This window comes from Columba livia, chromosome 1 (assembly GCF_036013475.1).
Source record: "Columba livia isolate bColLiv1 breed racing homer chromosome 1, bColLiv1.pat.W.v2, whole genome shotgun sequence".
Classification (NCBI taxonomy): Eukaryota; Metazoa; Chordata; class Aves; order Columbiformes; family Columbidae; genus Columba; species Columba livia.
Window position 1 is genome coordinate 79,336,233 of NC_088602.1, and position 17,392 is coordinate 79,353,624.

Genomic DNA, 17,392 nt, shown 5'->3' on the forward strand with positions numbered 1-17,392 from the left:
GCTTGTTGGGTGCACTCTAACTCTCCTTCAAGTTTGGAAATCCCAGCTGTGGTTGGAGCAGTTTCCAATTGTACCAGTTGAGTCAGGCTTTCTGCAAATTAGGCTCTTCAGCACTTGAGCTTTCTGGTCTGACAGCTTTTCTGAAATTGAGAAGCTGATCTGAAACATCCCACCTTCACTTCTTTTTTTTCCTGCCTTCCCTCATTGTATTGCTTTCTAATTTCTGCCAGCACCTGATCAATGGAAAAATCTGTGTGGTAAAAATAAGCTTAAAAACATCTCTAAAACATTTTAAACCCAGCAAATTATAGAAATCTACAATTACATTGCACTAACTTCCAACAAATTGTATGCTATAACTCTGGGAAGATGAAATGAAGCAGGAGTATAAGAATGTTCTGGTTTTACTGCAAGAAAGAAACATGTTTTAAAGCACATCTTTAGTCCATATTTTAGGTTTTCTTTGAAATCATTACAGTTAGTTGGTAAGTAGTAGGAGTTTTGTGAATCAATACAAAGATGCCTGGGTATGTGCCTGTTGGAGCATTTCATTACAGCAGACACAGGAGGCATATTTCCAAAGAATATAATGAATCTTCTTGTCTTCTGAGGTGTGTGTCTTGAATATTTCAGCAATTTTTTTTCCATCTGAAGATAACATTCAATTGGTCATGTTGGTTTTAGAAAGGGAAGAGGAGTAGCAGTATATTTCAGTTATGATACCGATAAGAGTTTTTGCTACTTGGATGTCAGGTAATAATATGAAAAATACATAAACCCAGAAAGAAAATAAAAGATTTTAATTTCAGTCTACCATGATGTTTTAGAATTTTCTGGAGCAAATTAGAAAATGTACAAATGGCAAATTCCATTTAAAAATCTATAAGAATTCTTATTGAGGCCAATGTAACTATACATAGATATTTGTCTACTCTAAATACTTTTTCAGCAATTAAACTGACACAATAGATGTACGTGTATAAGTAAACAAGAGCATTCAGCAATGATCTCAGAATTTTACTGTTCAGTATACTTCATTGTGCAGGTATCTATGATAAGCTGGGCTATGTATTAAAGTAATTAAAGTAATCTGACTATCTATATGTTAGGTCTCATGACATGTTTCCAAACCTAGGGCATTGCAGCTAAGAGAGATGACAGAAATAATTCTCCCTGAATTTCACTCTTCCAAGTTGGATAGCTTATTAGGTGTTTTACTTGTTAAATAAATAGCCTTCATTCCACTGCCCATGCTTTCTATATCTAAAAAAATTCAGTATCAAAGTACTTAACCCTTCTGCAAACCTCTATTAAAATGAGTATGAATTTTGCCTGGTTACAAAGCACTGAGAAAGGCCTTATCTGAATGCTGCATAACAGCTCTTATCTTTCAGACTTCCCAGGCTGAATTGCTCTGCAAGAGTTTTCCTTTTTAAGTTAAAAATGAGCTCATAATTTTTATTGTTCAAGTATCTGTAATACATTGGAGGAGCTTTAATTTCTGAAAGAGCAAGAATGCAGAATTTTTTTTTTTCCAAGTGCACATCCCTTTTATCTTATTAGAACCATACTGAGTATTAAAACAAAAGATCAGAGAATATAAAACAAATTCCAAGAGATCATTGTAATAACTTTTTTTGAAGTTGAAGTGCTAAAATTATCAATGCAAGCAATGACTAGCTCTGATTACATCCACTTGTATTAAGCATTTAGAATCAGTACAGGTTCATGAACATGAACAGTTTAACTAAAGAAGCTCACATCAGAAATAATGTAGTTGATTCCTTAAATTTGTATATTTTTATTTTATCTAGTAGAAATACAGACTTTAAAAAAATGAAATATTTTAACCTACAGACAAGGATAATAGATGATAAAGAATGCAGTAAAGCTGAAGAAGAGTTCAGCATTTAGGCATGTAGAAATAATATGATCTATACAGATATACTATAAATACGTGCATATATGTGTCTGTGGAGAATACCATTCAACAGAAAATGTTGCAGGAAAAGGTAGTGGAAAAGTTGGAAACATTTCATTTGTGTAATTATTTTGTATTATTTTCTTCTATAGAGGAAAATATTCTCCTTTATTCTGGAATGAAGTAGTATGTGTTTGGAAGGAGGAAGAAATTCAGGCTCATTTATAGGAGGCCAGAAAAAAAAATACAGCATTTTGGGAACATATTCTGATTCTCCCTACTGCTGGTGCCATTTCCTTTGATACTGATGGCTTAAGACACTAGCAACATGGAAGCCACAAGTAAGAGTCTGTAGCATTTTCTTCATGCTGCTCCCCATGACAGTTTTTGTGGCAAATCCTATAGAAGGGATCTCCATTGTCTCTGTTCCTTCCTCATAGTGACACCTGTTGGCAGCCAAAAGATTATGTGATTTAGAGGTGCTGAGACACCTGTTGTTGCAAGAGCTGTTGTATTAGAGGATCAAGACGACTGCAGGGGAAAGAGGTAAGGATGTTAAAGGTGCTCACTAATAAGCATACACTATATACTTGTGCAGCTAAAGGTAATAACCTGCAAGTTGTTTGCCTCCTTTTGTGAATTAATGTACCTTCTCACTGACTGAGTCAAATCCCAGGCCAGGTGTTGTCTCTTCAAGGGGAAAGGTGCTGTATTTTCTCTCTCCCTTGCAAAGGGGCTATTGTGGTTTACAGGATTAGTGCCAGGTGCCTACCTGCTGTCTCCCACTGTCTTAATGTGGTCTGTTCTGCATTACTGTAGAAGCTACATGTGTTCAGCAAGAGCATGAAACCATCTTGGTTCCAGGTCCTTGTCCTAATTTCATACACTATTTTTCATATCAAGCATAACTTTATTTCGTCAAGCTAATAATACACCCGTATAAATAATACACCTGTATATCAGCAAAAGAGTTTGCAGAGCTGCAGTTACCAAAAAAACAAAAATTTATGTTGCATAGGGGTGAGCGACAGGCTTCTATTTACCAGCCCATGTTAAAGCACAGGTCTTTGTTAACCTACATAGGCCTATAGCACAGGTTTGGTAGTCATTCGTCTGGTTTCAGTGGTGCTTATACCTGGGGTACCATCCTGTTTGCCAGCACTGGGAAAAGTGCTGTGCCCTCTAGTCCTGTATCCCTGTGTCTGACAGTTGCTCTGGCGAGCTGAGTGAGACTAGATCCACACTGCGTTCAAGAGACATCCTGTTGCTCTGTATCATTGCTGGTGGTAGAAAGCAATGCTTAGTATTTAGGGCAGTAGCCCAGGAATCTAGAAATGAAGATTCAAACTGATGGCCATGGTCAAAATGTTCCCCTTCTTCTGTCTCAGGTCTCCATCTGTAAAATGAAAAACAATGGTATTCCTCTACCTCCCAGAAATGTTATACATGCACTAAGGCTTGTGAAGTGCTTGCTTGTTAGCAATGGGGAATGTAGAAGTACAGAATATAGACCTCCTTGTGATAAAAAGCTTTTTGCTATTAAGGAATTCTCTGTAGCATTTATTTTGCCCCTAACAAGCAGTTTTAGCTGATAGTGTTTTAGTACTAGACCTTTCAGACACATCTGCCTTTTTTTTTTTTTTTTTTTTTCCTTTTCTTTTTAATTAGAAGTGCCATCAACATTCCCAAGTTAGGCCAAGCTGTACTAGACTTGGTGTCAAATTAAGACCTTTACCTTATAAGATCCCTCTGCATTCGCTGCCTTTTACAGTGATCAATCTTACAGTATGCCTGGACATGCTGTTAACATAGACGGTTTACTCCAAAACAAACCCTCAAAAATCCTTGACCACCTTAGTCACTACAGCATAGATTTAACTTCTTATTGCATCGTACTAAGCAACTAGTGGAAATAGTACCTTGGGGTTAGTTCTTTTCTGCTGCTGGTATAACTTTGACTGTAGTGTTTACTAGGAGGTAGTTAATCAGCACTGGTAATGGGAAACTGGGTCTCTGGCCATTCCCCAGGGGAAGAAGGAGTGACAGTACTCAAACCAGCCCTGCTGAGCTGGCAGGAGAGTTCTGCAATTCCTCAGCGCTTCTGCTAATGGAGTGCTATGCTGGGGAGGACGGTTGTGTTCAGCTGTCATGGGCAACACAGAGTCAAAACTTTTAAAGCATGATAAAATACTATGTATATTGGCTGGTTTCACTTAGGTGAAAAATTGACATCTGGGCCATGAGCACCTTGGGGGCTGCAATCAGCCCCTTACCTGCCCCTGGGCCTTGCTGGGCCAGGCACCACCCTCACCCTGACCCCATCCTGTCCCAATGGCTGCCATCCCAGCTGGGCAGGGGCTGCAGCGGTGCCTGGGGATGGCTGGGCTGTGGCTGACCCCAGTCACCTTCTCTGGCAGGGCTGGTGTTCCTGAAGGCTGACGGAGGTGATGGGTTGGGAAGTGAGGGCACCAGGGCCTCTCCTAATGTTGCCTGGCACAGTCTGATCCACCATTTTTTATGTACTGTTCCCATGGACTGTAATATTGTAGACTTCCTTGCAAATAATTTTCCCAAGGTTTTGATAATGTCAGAAGGTTGTATTAAGCCTGCCTCTTCTTCCTAGATAGTAGTAGCATTATCTATGTATCTATCTATTTATTTGTGATGTATTTCCAAGCAGGGGGGAGATGGCAGCAAGCAGGTGATAAGCAGCTCCCTCAGACCCCCGTGCCCATCACTGGTAGGAGAGACGTGTAGTTCCCACTGGGAGGCTTCTGTATCCCAGTGCTGGGAACAGCATATGCAAGGTGTGAACAGGCTGCTTCCAGCTCTGGCAGAGACTTCACAGCCGAGAGAAAAGTCACCTCAGCTACTTGCTGTGATAGCGCTTCGTGGCATGTTGACTTTCCAAATTCTTCTGTGCAGAAATATTCTATACACAGGGTACTAACTGGAAGCAAAAATGCTTCTGCACCTCTGTATGATTACAGAGCTGCCTCTGTAAACAGGTGTAGCAGGAATTATATCCTAACGCTTGCAGGATTTGATTGATGCTCTGATGACTTCTCACCCAAAATCTTTGTGGTGGGATATTTTCCATGAGGCATACTGAATGAGTAAATCTGTCACAGTTTGGTCTGGTACCATGTGGAGTTAAAAACTAAATTGTACAATCAAATAATGGCCTAAGATAGGAGGAATTGTTTTGAGCTGTGGAGCCTCGTTTATTTTTGTTTCATGTTTTAAGATTGATTGGTAAACTATTTCACACATCTGAGACTTTGCACTGCAACGGGTACTCAGCTCATCATTTATATGATTAAATAAATAGATCAGAGATCCAAATATGTTGAAATGCTGCTCCAAACAATACAGTCTAATACTTCCTATGGAATTGAATAAATGTAAGCCTGTCACTTTAAATATATGGAAATCTCTTGACTTTAATGAAACAATTGCAAGAGATTCTTAGAGCCGCAAAGCACATGACTCATCTGGTGCGAGCCTTTTGAAGTGCAAATTGTACATTTCCCACAAAACACTTGAAGTAAAAGACGGGAAACATCAATTCGCACTACTGACAAAAAAACCCTCCAGTATTTCACATGAAGAAAGGTTTTAAATTTGCAATTTTCATCTACAAGATAAGGTGTTAATGAATTTAATATTTTATCCAGATGGGTATGTAAATTTCTTCTGAACTTTGTTACAGAGCATCTATTGTGCAAGTACTGAAAAGGGTGGAGACTACGAGGATTTTTTCAACCACAGGCCATCTCCTAAGTGCAAAACTGAGTCCAACTTAGATCTATCTCATCTATGGAATAAATCATGGATGAAGTTCATGCTTGGCTACAGCAGCACAAATGTAAAGTAGATTCATTGAAGTCAGCTGGATAACTGCAGATTTATGCTGCCATTAGTGAGAAGTGATTTGCTGGAAATGTTTGCTTTTTCACTCCCTCAGTGCTACAGTTTCTATACAAGTAAAATGTGTAACAGTTATTATTTGGCCTTAGAAGCAGTCTAACAGTTAAATACCAAGGAGGTAAAACTTGGCATAAGCAGTTATTTCAGGTGCTTTCTCCCCTGTAGGTAGTGGGAAACCTGAATTTTCAGGGAGTATGTAGGCTATGGTGTCAGGCTGTTTCTCTGTCCAACCATTTATTTGAAATTTAACTTTTCTGATAACAAAGATACTATAGTCTCAGAGACTTCTTCCAGAATTCAGATGTAGTTATTATGCATCAGAGAGCTCAAATATGAAGCAACATCATACAATGCTTGGTTTCATTAGATTTATTGTTCCTATCAATTGGCAGATTGGTGAACAGTAGCTTCTCTGAGTTAATGTTACCTTTTTTTGTGTAGCTGGGGGAAATCAAGAGCATGTCAGAGAGGCAGTGAATCACTGCAAATTGTGAAAGAACTGTTTGGCTAATCCATTCTTGAAAAATTCTTTTCCATATTCTAACAAGAGACACAAGCAGTATGTTTCCTAACTGCCAGCAGCATGGGATTTGGGGGTCTGTTGCAGGATGGGGTAGTGGGGGAAGAATCTCAAGAAACTTCAGCCTTCACCTCTTTTTCAGGCCCACATTTCTGGCAGTGGCCATTAATGACAGAGTCCATTGGAACAAAAGAGCAATGGAAAAATATTTTTCAGGTCCACCTGAGAGACGTTAGATATAAACTTTGACATGAGCATCTCAAGAATGTCTTTGTCTGTTAGTATTTATCACTGTAATAGTTATCAAGCTACAACTGCTGTCCCTGTCACAGAAAATACAATGGATCAAACCGCCAGCATTAGTTCAGCAGATTGATAGTGTACTTTAGTTTATTGCAATCTTACTGGTCTGCAATGTGTATCTGCCCTTGTGGCTACATTCATTGGAAAAACACTTTCAATCTAGCAATTTATTGCCTGATGCACTTCCAAATATGTCATATAAAATTGAATTTTAATAGAGATGGTTGCTAATTATCAATGACCTTTTAGAAGATATCATGCCAATAATTGGTTACAGACTATCTTGTCTGAAATATCTGCAATGATCCTATTCTTTCTCCAAATATCTGAATAATTCCTACAGGAATTTAATGAAAAATTCAAAGGCTAGTAGATAGGGTAAATAATCTCTTTTGCCTTGTGACTGTGCTATCTGAAAATGTTTTTATGAACAGAGCAAATGTGTAAACTAAATTGTATCATTTTTGTGTTATGAGACCATATACAAGAGTCATCACATGTAATATAGGTTGTGGCTGCACTGAGATTTTTAAAGTGAGTTTTTCCATACCCCAGCCACCTTGCACTGGGTTTTTCTGGCTGCGCTGAGCAGAGCTACAGGTTTGCCTGGCTGAGCACCATTCCTGAGGTGCCAGGTGAGTTAAGTCTGATCTGCTATGGTTGGATTGTTAAAAATACCCAAATTAACTAGTGCAATTACTCTTAAGATTGTGTTTCAAGCAAACACTGAAATAAGGATTCTGCTATAGGTGTCTGTGCTAAAAATATCAATTTATGTAAGTGGAACTAATTGTGTGCATTTAACAGTGGGTAACTGCCTTTCTCAGGGAAACAATTTCATTAATTTAAAAATGGTTTACTGAGAAGGTGACACTAGGATCAGCTTATATCATAAGCTGTGAGCTGCACAATGTTAAACTTTGTTAAAAGCTTGGTGTCCTGTGTAGGACATTTCACTTAATTTAACAGGGTACTATGAGACAACTTAAGAGAGGAGGGAATTGCTCTCCATGTGATGTCCTTCAATTCTGTCCCCGAGAAAGGACCTTGACCAAGCCTGGGGAACAGGTTACTGGGAATGCAGGCAAGAAAACATACAGGAAAAGAGAAAATACAATAGAATAACTAACTTAGCAGGTGTTGTGGGTTGATCCCAACCAGCAGCTAGGCACCCACATTGCTGCTCACTTGCTCTCCCCCTCCCTGTGGTGGTGTAGGGGAGAGAACAAGAGGAGGAAAAAGTGACAAAACTCATGAGTCAACATAAAGAGAGTTTAATAGGTGAAGGCAAGAGGGGGAAAAAGAACAACCAAACAAAAAGTGATGAAAAAGCAATCATGAACCTCTTCCTTCTAGCAGACTGATGCCCAGATGATCTCTGAGCAATAACCACCTTGGAAGCCAGCTTCTCCCTGCCCCTTCTTGTACCCCAGGTTTTATTGCTGAGCATGATGTTATATGGCATGGAATATCCATTTGGCCAATTTGGGCCAGCTGTCCCAGCTGTGCCTCCTTCAAACTTCTTGCTCATCTCCAGCTCATTTGCTGTGGGGATAGAGTGGGGTAAAAAGAAAGGCTTGACTCCGTAGAAACACTGCTCAGCAGTGGACAAAATATTGGTGTGTTATCAACACGCTTTCAGTCACAAATCCAAAACTCAGCACCATGCAGGCTGCGGTGAAGACAGCTGACTCCACCCCAGCCAGACCCAGTACAGCAAGAAAGCATGGTCAAGGTAAAAAGAAGAGATGGGCATTTGTGATGAGTTTTTGATGTTGCTAGAATAAGAGAAACTCAGTGTTATTTGTCCCTAATGGAATCCTGTATAAATAAAAGAGACGTTAAATGTCCAGTTCTTGATGTTTTCTAGCTCAAAAGAACGTAGTAGCCAGAATTTTAATTGTCAAATGATCAAGTGAAGACTATTTTAAAAAAAAAAAGACATCTGCAAGATGCTTTTGGAAATAGTTTCTATACTTTTCTGAATATTCTTATGTTTTATCTGTGGATATCATTCTTCATGTTCAACATAAAGTAAAACTTTAGCTATAGGTGCAAACTGTTAAGAAGTATGGCTCATCCTGCCTATGAAGGTAAAGATTTTTTTGTCTTAAAGGAAACATCCAGATTTATAACTGTGCGAGTCCAGAAAAAGGTGCATAAAATCCCTTTTACATTGGATGGGTAGATTATCTGTTTATGAGTTCAACAAATTCTTTAGTGGGAAAGATGGTCTATCTTTTTTGTTGTTTAGTTATAAAATGTGTTTATAGTTCTACATCCACTACCTATGACAGTCTAGCACAAATAACTGTGTGATAATTAATGGTTTGCCAAAACATTTTTTTAACAAAAGATTATTCAAAGGAAATTTTGAGCAGGCACGTTCAATGATCTACTGAATGTATATCTTGGCAGACACTATTTATTGGCTCCACTACTTGAAATATAATGAGCAAAGCTTGATACAACGCAGGGAGAGAACTGGGAAGAAAGTACAAAGCACTAAATGGAAGTATCAAAATGCACTGAACCCAGCAAAATGCACTGAAATACATCATATTACTGGTAAGGTGACAGTGGAGGGAGGGTTTTATAAATGAGCAGTAATTAATTTGTAGCCAATAGAATACTGTTTGTTTTGTTTTTCTATTGGAGACATAATCATACATGCCAGGAAAGAGATATAAAACTAAATAAGACTTCTTTTCTCACCATAGACACTTTTGAATGGGGATGGGGAGGGGTGGGAGGGTGTATCTTAATGTTCTTCAGGTATTAAGCCCTTGCAGTTATTTTTGATGAAGTTGCATCTTGGTGTGGAGTTGAAGTTGATAGCTTTATTTATTTTTGTAATGGAAATTAGTTTACTTTAGTGTAATAATGAAAATAATGGTATCACACAAAAGCCTCATTATTCATTTGGATTCAGACTCAGATTAATTGGGATATCAGGCTTTTTGAGTTGAAAAATCTAACCTAAATACTCTTCCTGTATTCAACCGTATCAACTTTTCGGAACTCAATTTCCTGATTTAAAGCATGGGTTCCTCATTCTTTGTCAAAAGGTAAGAAAATTAAGAGAAGGTGTGGATGGTGGGATGGGTTCTTAGTGTATGGAAAGAGCTCAGGCAGTTTATATTTGGTCCTCATGTATATGAACCAGAAATGTCACAGTGAGAGGAACTGAAAATGTATACGAAATTGCTAGTGAAATTGCTTAACCAACATCTCTTTGATCCTGCCCTGCTTTCATAGCAGAGAGTCATCAAGGTGAAAGACAAATGGTTGTTAGGAGTGTAAAACTTAAATTGCACAGCTCATTGAGAAAAAGAGGAAAACTTTTAGCATAACATCATAAAGAATAGTGATAGGTTTCCTTTTCCCAGCATGTAACAACAAGATAGATGCAAATAATAGAAATAAGTTACTCCCTCCACTACTGCTGGCTTGATTTTTTTTTTTTTTTTAATTAATAGAATTATGTGTATAAGCAATATGATACTGCCATACCCACTGTAGTAAGTGATGTATACTTGCTGAACTGCAATTAATTTGTACCAACTCATTAAGTTGCATTTTCAACCAATGCTTTTACTTTGTCTTTCTCTTATAGCTGCAGTTTCAGGAGATCTTTTTCTTGCATGGCCTTCACTCTACATTTTCAAAACTGAGCTAATGACACACAGAAAAGGACTCTTTGTGAGTATTTTCTGTTAATGCCTATATCCCTTTAAAATTTTTGTAAAATGTAAGCAGTGAGAACTAGAGAGTATACTTGCGTCAACTTGAGTTAATATTGCTTCACAAGAGGCAGAAGTTAGAAAAGTAGACATTTGTCCACCTGTGTAAAAATTGTCATTTCCCACATTACATTTTAGTATTACAAGTCTTGCACTGAAATTATAGCATAGTTGAAATGTAAATGAGTTCCCTACCAGTCATAACCTCAGTTAGTGTGTCTTTAATAATAAACCACTTTTAACTACTGAACTTTGTTATCATTCTGTTATTAGTAGCTCTCCTTTTGTAGGGCTGTTTTTGGGGTAAGGTTGATAAACAATGTTTTGAAAACAGCCTATGGGAGGGCTTATATTTGTCTTCTATGTGTTTGTGCTACAAAAACAGATGTGTTCATCTCTTACATTTTCTGCTTTTTATTATTTTCATACATTCATTTTTATTGGAAAAAGTAATCTCCATTCATATGCACCTACGACTACTGCAATTTATACAACAAAATTGCATGGTTTTGGACACGAACAGCAAAACCACTGCAGTGGCTTCTGTGGAGCTGAGAGAGTTGCATGAGCCTGTCTAATCTAATTTCAGAGTTCCAGCTGCTCTGAGGTCAAGGAGGATGGTGAGATGGAAACAACAACAACAACAACAGCAGAAAGTAGGAAACCATTAACTAATTGGAAGAGAGGGGTGTCCATCTCCAGGTCAGAGGGAAACCCCAATTAAAATATGTCAAGGGTATGGCTAAGAAGTTGTTGGGAAAATAATAATAAAATGCCTTATCGAACAGTATGATGTGAAAGGGAAAGTTAGAAAAATTGCCTGAGGCAGTACAGAATTATTTTTGATATAAGGGGACGCATTATTGTAGACTGTATACTAGCTCTAGATAGTGATATTAGTATGGCTATGGGCTGCTGTTAGAAGATGGAAAAAGAGTAGTTTACATAGTGTATTAGAGAACTGGGGAAATAGTGTTTATTTTCCCTGCTCAGTCACTGATATCTGCATCTATTTTCACAAGGTTTTCCTAAAGAGTCCTCCAGCTTTAATCTTTCATAAGTAAATGCTCACAAGAAGGAAGAGGAGGTCATATTGACCAATTTCTTGAAGAGCTTGGAGTTGGCTTTCCTGAAACTCAATGTCCTGACTTTTCTCCTATCCCACATCCCTCAAGACTGCCAGCTCCATGAGCACGTGATCACTGCAGCCCAGGCTGACTTTAATCTTGATGTCACCAATTAGCTCACTTGCATTGATGCATTGGTGACCATCAGGTCCAGTATTGCATTGCCTCTAGTAGGGCTGTCTATTACCTGTCCTGGGAGGTTTTTCTTCAATGCACTCTAGGATTTTCCAGTCATGGGACCTGTTTCACCAAGTTTCAGTAATGGCAACTAGGTAGTAGCTTCCTAGCAGCCTGGTGGCTTCCAACTTATTCTGTTTGTTGACCGTGCTGTGTGCATTGATGTAGAGGCACTTTCACCTACACCTTAATTCCTTTGAAGTATTTCACTGGTGTTTCCCTATTGGCTTCTATTACCTCAGGAGCCCCTGACTCATCTCTGTAAGACTTCAAGTCTGCTGCAGTGTACCCAGCACATCTCAGAAAAACAGGCTGAGGGCCCTTGCTAGCACCCCACCCCTCTAACCTTGGTGTGTTGTCTCACAGCTTGTCAAGAGCAAGTCTGATATTATCCCCCTCTCCCTCCAAGTCTAGTTTAAAGCTCTGTCAGTGAGCCCTACTAGCTTGTGTTGTAGTTCGTACTACAAATTTCTAGTAGTAGAAATTTCCTTTTTAAAATCAAAGAAGTTATATTTATAAAACTTTCTGGGAAGTTGCATAAAAGAAACAATGTTGAATCATAATTTTCAAATCAGAAAATGTGTTTCAGTAGCTTTCAGATCAGTAATGTCTCAATGTGTTTTTCTAAATGATGCACTTCTATTGGTAAAAAGGTAGTTAACAAATATGAAAATTATAATATTTATCACTGTCTCACTTTGATTCAGAAGGAGACATGCTTTTAAGTTATGAGCAGTTTATAGGTAACAAGCTCTATTTAATGTAGAGGATCAAATAAATACTTTTGAAGCTGCACAAAATCCTACCTAATTAAGTGAGATGTAGCTTCTCTGCAGCCAGCTTCTTCCTATCAAGGCCATTACTACGTGTTATGGGATACGATTTTATTTTCCATTCCACGATGACTAGCTCCATTGGTTTTCTCTGCCATACGCAAAACATTAATCTTTCTGAAGTATATATTCATCTACTCCTATGGTACCTTCTTCAAAGCTTTCTATTGATTTATGCTTTTCATCTGTCATTTACAAGTAACTGTTCCAGCCCTTGTCATTTTTTTAATCTATTCCCTAGATTTCTGTTGCTATTGCTTTTTTTTTTTTTTTAAAAAAAAAAAAAAAACTTTTGTGTGCTGTATTCCAGAATTAATCCTTTTTGCAGCTTTCTTTTTTTTCAATATGTTTAATAAGAAAACTTGGACCAATCACTTGTCTTTCTAAGAAAGTACAGAACCAATAACTATGGTGCTATACTTCTGACTCTCCATCTTTCAGAAATATATTAATGATTTTTCAGTACATTTATTACAGAACAGTAGGAAAAGGAATTGAAGTTTTTTTGAATATACTAGTTCATTCTCTTTGTTGCCTTGACATAAAAATGGCTTATAGAAATAATTCAAAATCTAGTTTCACTTTTGAGGGGATTCCTTCCCCCGCTCCCCCTTACATTCACTTCCTCCTCTTTACTGTCCTTTAAAGTGTTTATTTCTACTTCTTTTTTATTCTGCAAGCAGGCTGGTGGCCTGCAGTATCTATGATGGAATATCACACTTAAAATCTGTGCATCATGTGCCAGCAAAACCAATTGCAGGTCTGTAAAGGTTCACGTGAGTTGCTGGTGTTTCGATAGTTTAAAAGCCAACACAAATACCTCAGAAATGCCTCATAAATTGGTTCTTTATTAAATTAGGTAAGTTGGGAACAAGAATTATAATTTTTAGTCTCCAGTAAATCTCAAGCAATGCTGAGGTACAGAGCAGTATACTTGTCTCTGCTCTAAAATACAATTGGAAATTTGTTTTCTTCATACACAGTGAAGAAAAAAAGAGAGTTTTTTTCAAGCTATATGGCATACGAAAATTATTCTTTCTATTTTTTCCTGTCCTTGAAATGAGGGAGATAGCACATAGGCATGTGAAATTTCTTGCCCTGCAGCAAAGGAAGAAAGCAAACTTCTGCAGCCTAAAACCGAACCCAAACAACCTTCCATATCACAAAATGTCCTCAGATTCACATGTGTGTGAATATGGTCCTAGCAACATTACTGAGGTTTCAAAAGACCCCTTTGAATATAAAGAGGAGGAAAAAAAAGAGAAACCCAGCATTTTTTTGGTTTGGTTTTGGTTGTCATTTAAATGCCAGAATCCAAATCACTATTTTTAGGTGATTTTTTTTTTTTTTTTTCCCTCCTAATCCAATCCCTTCATTGAGCACTTCTTACTGGAAAATGTCAGAAATAGCACGTCTTCGTTACTTTCTTTTGTCAATGCATCTTCATATTTTACATATTACATTGTAAGGGTGTAATACTTGCCTAAACAACCCTTTTATTAGGGGCAGTGATCAGCCTTTTCAGTTGTTATGCTTTTCCCCACCTGTCCACCTAGTCCCTGCAATGTGTTTTCCCAGCACAACGTGACCTACACAACTGAGGGGAGCCCTGAGATTCTCTCCCTCACAGCGCAGCAGCCCCTTGCGTTTGCTCCAGCACCATGCTCTGTCACTCAACTTTCAATTGTCGTGTTGATGACAGTTGTGCCCTGAAAAAGGTACAGGAGAAGTGTTCTTTTAAAAGGAACCAAGGCTCACTCTCTGCTGCTTGAAGTTTTTTGCTTCTGAGGCAGTAGAGGAAGTGTTTGAGGTTTTTTGTTTGTTTATTCATTTTATAGTTTTAGGGTCAGATTACTGGCTGATACAAAACCAGCAAAGACTTTTGATTTTTTTATTTTTTTGAAGGAATTTTGCTACTAAAGAGCTGAAAGTATGAGCAAAGGCTTTCAACTCAGTGGGTAGAGTGCTCATTGTTTTCAGGGAATGGGAAGTAAGAAACTGAGCTTTTTTATGAATGTTGCTGGTCAAAAGAGAGAAAACTAAACCTTTGTTATGAGTAAATTATAAAAAATTATTAAAAACTTATAAAAAAAAAATCTTATGTGCTGACTCATTGCTTGGAGTTATGAACAAAGTGTTCAGAAGGAACATAAGACAGGTAGATGCTGTGATATCCCCCTGGAAGTGAGATTCCCTCAGGCATCAGAATGCTTTTAATGGTCATCACTGGGGGGGGAGATCTGGAAAGTGCTTTTTTCATGGGGAAGGAAAAAAAAAAACAACACAGTCTCAACTTCACATTTAACAGCCTTGCTTTTGGTATGAAAGGCATTTGACAAGTGAACCCATTACGATAATCAGGAGATCTGCTCTAACAACTGCTGTCAGGGAAAGAGCTTCTGTTCTCTCTCTCTCCCCTGTCTTCCTACTCCTTTACTTAACAGCTAAATTCAGTGAACAGACTCAAGCTGTAAATAAATAACTCTTAAATGAACTGGAACTTTGGGTCCTGGCTTTCAATTTCTACCCTTTCTTGTCTACCCTTCTGAAAAAAAAGAAAAAGGTTTTCCTTTAGATTCTGATTTTGCATTATGAGAAGTAGCTACATCAATTAAAAAAGGCATTATTGCTAAACATAAGCTTACTCGTTTAAATGCCAGGATACAGTAGGTTGGAAAACACCCATTCAGTGTGCTAAAAGCTGTATTACCATAGTTTAATCTTATATAGTAATGAAATAACCTATAATGTGTTGCATGTGTATTTGTTTGACTTATGCAAGATAAGAAGTATACCGGTACAACTATTTTGTCAAAAAAATCCCATACTCCTACTAAAATAGTTAGGCTGCTCTAGTAAGTATATACAGATTCAGTTATATATTTGAACTCTGTCCATTTAGAGATTATGGGGTTATTCAACATGTGGTTTTTGGTTAAGCACCAATTCCAAAACGGGTAGCTGTGAGAGTATTTAGGATCATTATCTTACTATTAAACATTTTCAAAACAGTGTACTTGGGACCAAAATTTAATTTCTTTATTCCCTCTAGTTTTATTTGTGGTTTTGTTTTCTATTTGGAAGTGGAGCCAAGGTCACAGCATATTTCAATAACCTACAGTCAATGGCTGCTAAATGTCATTCCCTTGAATACAATTACAACTTCTAAAAAAAAAAAAAAAAAGTGCATTGTCCATTTGCTCTAAATGCATCTTTGATGGATGCTTCTGTATCTTAGTGATAGATTTTTTTTTCCCCCCTTTCCTCTATAACTCAATTAAATGATTCTTACATTGTTGTAATATTCAATGGTGATATAAAATCAATTAGAAATAGGTTGGGCATTATAAAACTGAGATTCTGGGTTAGATTCTAGGTACAAAGTAATCAAAGTGCTTAACCTTCTACACTATAAGGGTTTTAGGGGTTAATTTTTACTCAAAATCATAATTATATTTGTAATTAGGTATTACTGTTATTAGTAGCGTAACTACTTTTGACACAACTCAAAATTGTCATTCAAAGCCTTAATTGTTAAACTGAGCAACTGGAAAAAGGTAGATGACCTCTTAGTTCATCCTGGTAATCTAATACTTTATTTTGTACTGATATGACTCATATCACAATGATGAGTTTGCTCTTATTTGTCCCATTGGTTTTCTGTTGGACATGTCAGGTGCCCTTCAAAATGGGCACGTATTTTGGGCAATTATAATGTAAATCTGGCTTTTAAGTTCACGTTAAGTGTGGGGAAAGAAACAGATTAGTAGACATGTTTCTAAAAAGAAAATCTGAATCACAGCAGTGAAGGTAATGCTTTGCATATATGACTTGGTAGGTCTAATTAGAGATGTTGTTACATATATGGTCTGTTTTCTATTCTCCTCTCATTCTGTTGATGCATTCCTACTTCATACCTACTAAAAATTGTTTAATAAAATTCTGATCCAGCTGAAATCACTGCCAAAATACCAATTAATTTCATTGTGCCAAATGTTCATACATGAAGTTCAGGCTTTACGAATTTTGTACAGACACATATGCATTAGCTTATTGAGAAGACATTTGCTCCAGCTGATCTGCCTATTTTGACTACAAGAGGTGATTACCTGCTCTTTTTGCTACCTATCAGTAATACTAATATTATTAAAAACAAAACAAAACAACAACAACAACAACAAAACAAACAAAAAACCCCACCAAACCAAAAGCCAAAACAAGAACAAACAATATAACACACAACCTGTCCAGAAAGGTACACTTTATAGCAGCACTAGGATGACTCTTTAAAGAATGTTCTTGAATAGAGTATATGTGTTCAGAAAGACTACATGGCATACAATTGGTGCATAAAGGTGAGTGTTTCCTCTTTGCTCTGAACAGTCAGCTGTCAATACCTATCATATTTAGACCCTTATCCTCTGAGAAGATGTGAGCAATAAATGCTACTGATCTTGCATGGCTGAGCCCCAGTGACAGTAATTGTCTAGATTTTATTTCCCTTCCTCTCTGTTTTGTGCATTTTCAGTCCTCTCCTCTCCTCTCCTCTCCTCTCCTCTCCTCTCCTCTCCTCTCCTCTCCTCTCCTCTCCTCTCCTCTCCTCTCCTCTCCTCTCCTCTCCTCTCCTCTCCTCTCCTCTCCTCTCCTCTCCTCTCCTCTCCTCTCCTCTCCTCTCCTCTCCTCTCCTCTCCTCTCCTCTCCTCTCCTCTCCTCTCCTCTCCTCTCCCATTCAAATTTTTTCATCTGCTTATATAATTCCAAAACCAGTTCAAAGCCAAGATTTGATTTTGAGGTTTTTTTCTTGGCTTTCCCACCAATCTGTTTAACCATTTATTAAG

General features: G+C 37.7%; 1 long non-coding RNA gene across 1 annotated transcript; it reads left to right on the forward strand.

The window, feature by feature from the left end:
* The first annotated feature begins 556 nt into the window (after positions 1-556).
* On the forward strand, positions 557-15,667 carry LOC110365405 (uncharacterized). Its single transcript, XR_010472943.1, has 5 exons — positions 557-2,262; positions 2,362-2,467; positions 9,093-9,242; positions 10,291-10,376; positions 11,007-15,667. It is a non-coding gene; the product is annotated as an uncharacterized LOC110365405 (long non-coding RNA).
* The last annotated feature ends 1,725 nt before the right edge of the window (positions 15,668-17,392 follow it).